Consider the following 7,837-nt stretch of genomic DNA (forward strand, 5'->3'; position numbering starts at 1 on the left):
GAGGTGACCGAATTCTCAAACCTTTCCTTACTCTTTGTCATTTTGTTCTCAGTTACTGCCAATAAAGTATTTTGCTTAGATTTAAAGCAAATCTGAAGGCACATCCCCCCTCACCAACTAGATACTTACCTCAGTAGTGGTTAGTCTCTGGCTTCCTGGATCCTTCTCCAGCCAACTGCTACAGCTCTGGCTCCCTCTAAACATATAAGATCCAATAATCCATTTGGTTGATTCTTACCTCCTGTTGACCATTAAAGTACAGCATAGTCCCCAGTATCCGGTACCGGCGGGGTTAGCCTAATGCCGGATATCTGAACTTTTTAATTTTTTCTTCTCAAGGCCACTAAAGTCAGACTAGTAGCCCAGGAGTATCAAATGCAACCAAGTCCAGGCATACCAAGAGACCAGCTGCGGGGGAACAGGGATGTGGAATCAGTACAAAAATGATCCGACTCCTCAGTTCATAAAACCTCCAACTCCAAGTACCCAAAAATTGCACGAACTACTTGACTTCGACTCCAGTGTGTAGTATTCTACACACGCCACATGCACATCGTGGCCTCGTAAACTGTACCCAACAATGGTTCAGAATAAGTATTTGGGAAATATCATGACCACTGTGAGCTGCCAATGTAGCTTCTGAAATGGATTCTAATTCAGCTCCAACCATATCAATGTCAGAAAACTTTCAGTTCCTTGTCTCACCAGATGATGGCACTATGGTTCAGTGTTATTTTTAATGTTATGTCACTCCTAACATGCTTCTGGCCATTACAAACACCTATGTCTCATTGGTCATATGTAATAGAAACACACCCTTCCCAGATTGCCTCTACATTCAGTTATCTCAAGTTCCTTGCCTGTTGCTATTCTGAAGCTTGGGTCCTTTTGTCTTGTTAAGATTCCTCACCCCCTGATATACAGTATATCCTCATGCATTACCAATGTACGCAATTGAATTTATTTGTATATCTTATTAATGCTTGCATTGCAGCTATTGTCTATGTAATTTTGTTGTCTTATTGCAGTTTTGTTGCTAATCACCTTTTATACTTAGGCACTATTCTAATGAACACTGCACCTGTCTTTCCTATGCCAGTCTCCTAGTACATGCTGCTATCCAGGCTAACAGCCAACAAACACAGATGTTTCAGCACTTGTCTTCCTGCCAGTTTCTTCACTGAGAAGAGCGGTGCTTGCCACTTGAGGAAATCATTAGCATGGGATGTATGGAAAGATCAGCAGTGGTACACAGGGGGCAGTTATTATTGGTGGTGTGGCAAGCTAAAGGAACGGAAACTGTTGCATGCTGTGTCTCAGGGATGACAGATGCTTCCAATGTGCACTCTGCATTTTTGAGTGAGTTTTGAAAAACTGATGCCCAATAAAAAACTGATTTGATGGATCAGTTTTTCATTAGTGCAGACAAGATGCTATCTTGCTTGACAAACATGCAGTTCAGCCGTCCATCTGAAAGAGGCCTTACAGTCATGGGTGTAGCAATCACCCCTGCCATCGCACGGGGGCCTAGAGGCTTTGGGGGTCCCTCCTCCTCCCTCAACCGCAAGTGCAGCCAATTAGCAAAAAAAAAAAAAACGTCCCTGCCACCTCCTCCCACCATGCGGAGTAGCAAGTAGCGGAAGCATGTAATATTTTTCCTGCTTCTAGATGCTGCTTCACAGCAAAACACTCCCTGCTGCTATTCGCCGGCTCCCGATCACATGACCCTCATGGGGTTTGGGGACCAGGGCGGGACCCATGCTATCATTTTTGCAGTGGGGCCCTATTAAGTCTAGTTATGCCAATGCTTACAGTCTCACATACCTGGCCTACCATCACACACACACACACATGTACATCTGGGCTGCCGTGACATGGGGTTGGTGACAATGGGGGCCCAAAGGCCACCAAGGTGTGGAAAATGTGAGGGGGAAGGACAGTAGGGTACTGGGATAGCATTTTAATTTCTGCAGCATATTATATATTAGGTGTCCCAGGTGTGCTCTGTAGCAGTACAGTAAGGGGGTTCTGAGAAAAAATTAGCATTCTTTTACAAGGTCACCTTATTTGGACTTCACCCCTACTCAATAAGAAAGGCTTTCCAAATGGTCCCCACTGGTTCTACAGGAAGTGAGGGGACATTTCCTTAATTAGCATAAATGGCACAACAAAGGAAGACACTGCTGAGTTATTTCAGGGCAGTAAAGTTCCTGCCACGCCCCTGGTAGGTATGTGGAGATGAGTGGAGTGCACTAATGCAGTCATATCGCCCCCATTGCACACCTGCTGGTAGTTACCAGTAGATGCAAGTTTTCTACAGTTGTAAATACAGCTGTGCCTCAAGATGCTGCACAATTCTTTCAACTACAAACATGGAATTCAGCTTTTAATACCATATATTATAACTATATTTTATAACTAAAATATGAAGATATTGAAATGTCACTTCTATTGTTTACAATAGGGAATAACTCAGGAGCACTGCAGAAGAAGTGTATTAATGATCTGCAGGGGTTGGGGCAATCACACATTACAGCTAGTTTACTAGGTTATAATCTTGTTCTAGTAAACCTCTGGCTATAGTAAACTGTAATGATCCGCTCAGCTGGATGCGCTGGCAGACAGCTGTTTGACCATTCCTCTGGTCTGTGGGCTGCAGGTCTCTGCAAGAGAGACCTGTCTTTCCATTACAAGTTTCTGGTCGGTTCTGCTGCTGAGGAATTTGCATACACTCGTTATGCAAATCCCCTACCTGCCTCCTTTGATGACTGGCAGTATAAAGAGCTATGTTTCCCAGAGTCCTTGGCTGGTCATAAGAGTTAGTCCTGTGGAACACTCCTGAGTGTCAGCCTTGCTCATTGTTTGAAGATTAGCTTAGAGTAATTCCTGGAACTGCACTAGGCAGTTTCCCTAGTGCAGTTAGGATTGCATATCTGTTTTGTTTGTCTGTTGCGATTGTCCTGTCCCAGCGGTGGTCGACAGGAAGTCGTTCTGATCTGTTGTTCTTGGAGTATAGCTGGAGCAGCGGTTGCTACCAGCTATTTCATCTGATCTGTCTTGCCAGGATCGCACTCGCCTTGCGCTAGTGCTGTGGATCCGTCTGATCTTCATCTCTCTTTCTATACTTGGATCGCACTCGCCTTGCGCTAGTGCTGTGGATCCTTCTGCTCTGTCTTCCTGGATCGCACTAGCCTCTTGCGCTAGCGCTGTGGATCCGATCTCTCACTTATTCCTGTTTTCGTGTATCTGTCTTGTCTGCTACGAACGCTTGCTGGAGGCTCGGTGAGGTAACCGTTAAGCAAGCGCTCGCGTCCTCTGTTTCATGTTTGTCTGTGGTTAGTTAGGCGTGCTTGTCTCTGTTGTGCTTATCACGCGGAGACCACGCATTAACGCGTGCACTGTTGCGAATGAGTGCAGTGTTCACGTTTAGCTAGCGTTTGTTATTTTCCGTATCTTCTCATTGTATGATTTGCTGTGCCTTTGCTACTCTCGTGCTCTGCCTTGCTGTAGCCTTGTGTCTCCTCTGGCAATCGCGATTGCGTTCCTACTTCATATCTGCTGTTGTGTATGCACCATCGCGGGTTGGCGACTAGTTTGGTGCACACACATACAATCTGTCCCTTTGCTCAATCTCATTCAGGGCTATCTTGCCCTGCGTTTCTTCCCTTTGTGCAATTCCTGTCTGGCGTGTGTGGTAGGGCAGAGGAGCGGTTCCTCTGCACTCCACAGCTCCACCTGCCGACAGGAATTTCCCTCTACAGGTGCATTGCACCTTTTGCTGGGTTCCCTCAAATTACACGCTTGTGGAGGATTTCTGCAGTGTCAGCGCACGTCTTGTGCGCTGATCACGGAGAGAATTCCACAATCGTTACATAAACTCAGTCCCCAGGTCCCGACTATGCACCTGTATAAATATACAATGTATGGCAAATCCTGATATAGTAAATTAGTTGGCCAGGTCCCTTGAAGTTTACTATAAAGTGATTCTACTGTATTAGTATAGGCACAGAGCAAAGGCCACGTCACACAACTGAACAATTCCAGCAAAAATTGTAGTCATTAACCACTTGCCGACCGCCTTAAGCCGATGGGCGGCGCAAGGGCTGGGCCCAAATGAACGCAATATGCCCATCGGCGGTGGTGGGCGTGGTTATGCGGCGATCGCGTCATTCGTGACGCGATCAGCCGCCGGCGGCTGGCTCCGCCCCCCTCGCGCTGTAACCCGCCGGCCGTTCAGAAGCGCCGGCGGGTTACTAGCACCCGGATCGCCGCACGCAATACGTATAATAGGCTTTGTAATGTATACAAAGCCTATTATACAGGCTGCCTCCTGCCCTGGTGGTCCCAGTGTCCGAGGGACCACCAGGGCAGGCTACAGCCACCATAGTCTGCACCCAAGCACACTGATCTCCCCCCCTTCCCTCTGATCGCCCACAGCACCCCTCAGACCCCCCCCCCCCCTCCTGCCTACCCCCCAGACCACTGTTTGCACCCAGTCACCCCCTAATCACCCATCAATCACTCCCTGTCACTATCTGTCAACGCTATTTTTTTTAACCCTAAACTCCCCCCTGCTCCCTCCTGATCACCCCCCACCCCTCAGATTCTCCCAAGACCCCCCCCCCCTGTGTACTGTATGCCTCTATCCCCCGTTATAACCCACTGATCACCTGTCAATCACCCATCAATCACCCCCTGTCACTGCCACCCATCAGCCCCTAACCTGCCCCTTGCGGGCAATCTGATCACCCACCCACACCAATAGATCGCCCGCAGATCCGACATCAGATCACCTCCCAAGTGCAGTGTTTACATCTGTTCTCTCCTCTAAACACCCACTAATTACCCATCAATCACCCCCTATCACCACCTGTCACTGTTACCCATCAGGTTAGACCCTAATCTGCCCCTAGGGCACCCAATCACCCACCCACACGCTCAGATTGCCCTCAGACCCCCCCTTATCAATTCGCCAGTGCATTATTTACATCTGTTCTTCCCTGTAATAACCCACTGATCACCTGTCAATCACCCATCAATCACCCCCTGTCACTGCCACCCATCAATCAGCCCCTAACCTGCCCCTTGCGGGCAATCTGATCACCCACCCACAAGCAATAGAACACAGCAATACATGCATGCAGCTACATTTGAGTCGTCAGCAGGTGCTCGTCAGCCAAGCAGGATGCACTGTCATACACCCTTTACCTGCCATACCACATCTAGCAGCCATTAGCATTCAGGTGGGAGGCTTCAGTTGGACGCAAATCGCAAGATTGCGTCGCTAGCAGGACCGCCCCGTGCAGGCATCCCTCCCACAGGGGTCCCTCCCTAACCGCTCACCTGTCCGCCATGTCCTAGAGCTGAAAAAAAAACGTTTAAAAACACATGATTGGTTCGCACGATGGCCAGGGGCCCCGGACCTGGCTGACGAGCACCTGCTGACGACTCAAATGTAGCTGCATGCATGTATTGCTGTGTTCTATTGCTTGTGTGTGTCGAATTTAGCATTCAGTATGGAGGCAGTGTTGGTGGGTTTTCTGGATGTGAGAGGTCCAGAGCCTGGGTGTGAAAGGTCCAGGCCCACCTGCACTCCCCTCCAGGTATCGCGCATTGGACTTGGGGCCCCGGCCAGTGAGAGAGGTCCGGGGCCCCTGGCCATCGTGCGAACCAATCGTGTGTTTTTAAACGTTTTTTTTTTCAGCTCTAGGACATGGCGGACAGGTGAGCGGTGAGGGAGGGACCCCTGTGGGAGGGATGCCTGCACGGGGCGGTCCTGCTAGCGACGCAATCTTGCGATTTGCGTCCAACTGAAGCCTCCCACCTGAATGCTAATGGCTGCTAGATGTGGTATGGCAGGTAAAGGGTGTATGACAGTGCATCCTGATTGGCTGACGAGTACCTGCTGACGACTCAAATGTAGCTGCATGCATGTATTGCTGTGTTCTATTGCTTGTGTGTGTCGAATTTAGCATTCAGTATGGAGGCAGTGTTGGTGGGTTTTCTGGATGTGAGAGGTCCAGAGCCTGGGTGTGAGAGGTCCAGGCCCACCTGCACTCCCCTCCAGGTATCGCGCATTGGCCTTGGGGCCCCGGCCAGTGAGAGAGGTCCGGGGCCCCTGGCCATCGTGCGAACCAATCGTGTGTTTTTAAACGTTTTTTTTCAGCTCTAGGACATGGCGGACAGGTGAGCGGTTAGGGAGGGACCCCTGTGGGAGGGATGCCTGCACGGGGCGGTCCTGCTAGCGACGCAATCTTGCGATTTGCGTCCAACTGAAGCCTCCCACCTGAATGCTAATGGCTGCTAGATGTGGTATGGCAGGTAAAGGGTGTATGACAGTGCATCCTGATTGGCTGACGAGTACCTGCTGACGACTCAAATGTAGCTGCATGCATGTATTGCTGTGTTCTATTGCTTGTGTGTGTCGAATTTAGCATTCAGTATGGAGGCAGTGTTGGTGGGTTTTCTGGATGTGAGAGGTCCAGAGCCTGGGTGTGAGAGGTCCAGGCCCACCTGCACTCCCCTCCAGGTATCGCGCATTGGCCTTGGGGCCCCGGCCAGTGAGAGAGGTCCGGGGCCCCTGGCCATCGTGCGAACCAATCGTGTGTTTTTAAACGTTTTTTTTCAGCTCTAGGACATGGCGGACAGGTGAGCGGTTAGGGAGGGACCCCTGTGGGAGGGATGCCTGCACGGGGCGGTCCTGCTAGCGACGCAATCTTGCGATTTGCGTCCAACTGAAGCCTCCCACCTGAATGCTAATGGCTGCTAGATGTGGTATGGCAGGTAAAGGGTGTATGACAGTGCATCCTGATTGGCTGACGAGCACCTGCTGACGACTCAAATGTAGCTGCATGCATGTATTGCTGTGTTCTATTGCTTGTGTGTGTTGAAGATTTTATTTTTTGTCAAAAGTTAGCGGAAAATTGATTTTTATTGTTTTTTTTTCACAAAGTGTCATTTTTCACTAACTTGTGACAAAAAATAAAATCTTCTATGAACTCACCATACACCTAACGGAATACCTTGGGGTGTCTTCTTTCTAAAATGGGGTCACTTGTGGGGTTCCTATACTGCCCTGGCATTTTAGGGGCCCTAAACCGTGAGGAGTAGTCTAGAAAACAAATGCCTCAAAATGACCTGTGAATAGGACATTGGGCCCCTTAGCGCACCTAGGCTGCAAAAAAAAAGTGTCACACATGTGGTACCGCCGTACTCAGGAAAAGTAGTATAATGTGTTTTGTGGTGTATTTTTACACATACCCATGCTGGGTGGGAGAAATCTCTCTGTAAATGGACAATTGTGTGTAAAAAAAAATAAAAAATAAATTTGTCATTTACAGAGATATTTCTCCCACCCAGCATCTGTATGTGTAAAAATACACCACAAAACACATTATACTACTTCTCCTGAGTACGGCGATACCACATGTGTGGCACTTTTTTGCACCCTAAGTGCGCTAAGGGGCCCTAAGTCCAATGAGTACCTTTCGGATTTCACAGGTCATTTTGCGACATTTGGTTTCAAGACTACTCCTCACGGTTTAGGGCCCCTAAAATGCCAGGGCAGTATAGGAACCCCACAAGTGACCCCATTTTAGAAAGAAGACACCCCAAGGTATTCCGTTAGGAGTATGGTGAGTTCATTGAAGATTTTATTTTTTTGTCACAAGTTAGCGGAAAATGACACTTTGTGAAGAAAACAAGAAAAATCAATGTCCGCTAACTTTTGACAAAAAAGAAAATCTTCTATGAACTCACCATACTCCTAACGGAATACCTTGGGGTGTCTTCTTTCTAAAATGGGGTCATTTGTGGGGTTCCTATACCGCCCTGGCAT

Source organism: Hyperolius riggenbachi, chromosome 7 (assembly GCF_040937935.1).
Source record: "Hyperolius riggenbachi isolate aHypRig1 chromosome 7, aHypRig1.pri, whole genome shotgun sequence".
Classification (NCBI taxonomy): Eukaryota; Metazoa; Chordata; class Amphibia; order Anura; family Hyperoliidae; genus Hyperolius; species Hyperolius riggenbachi.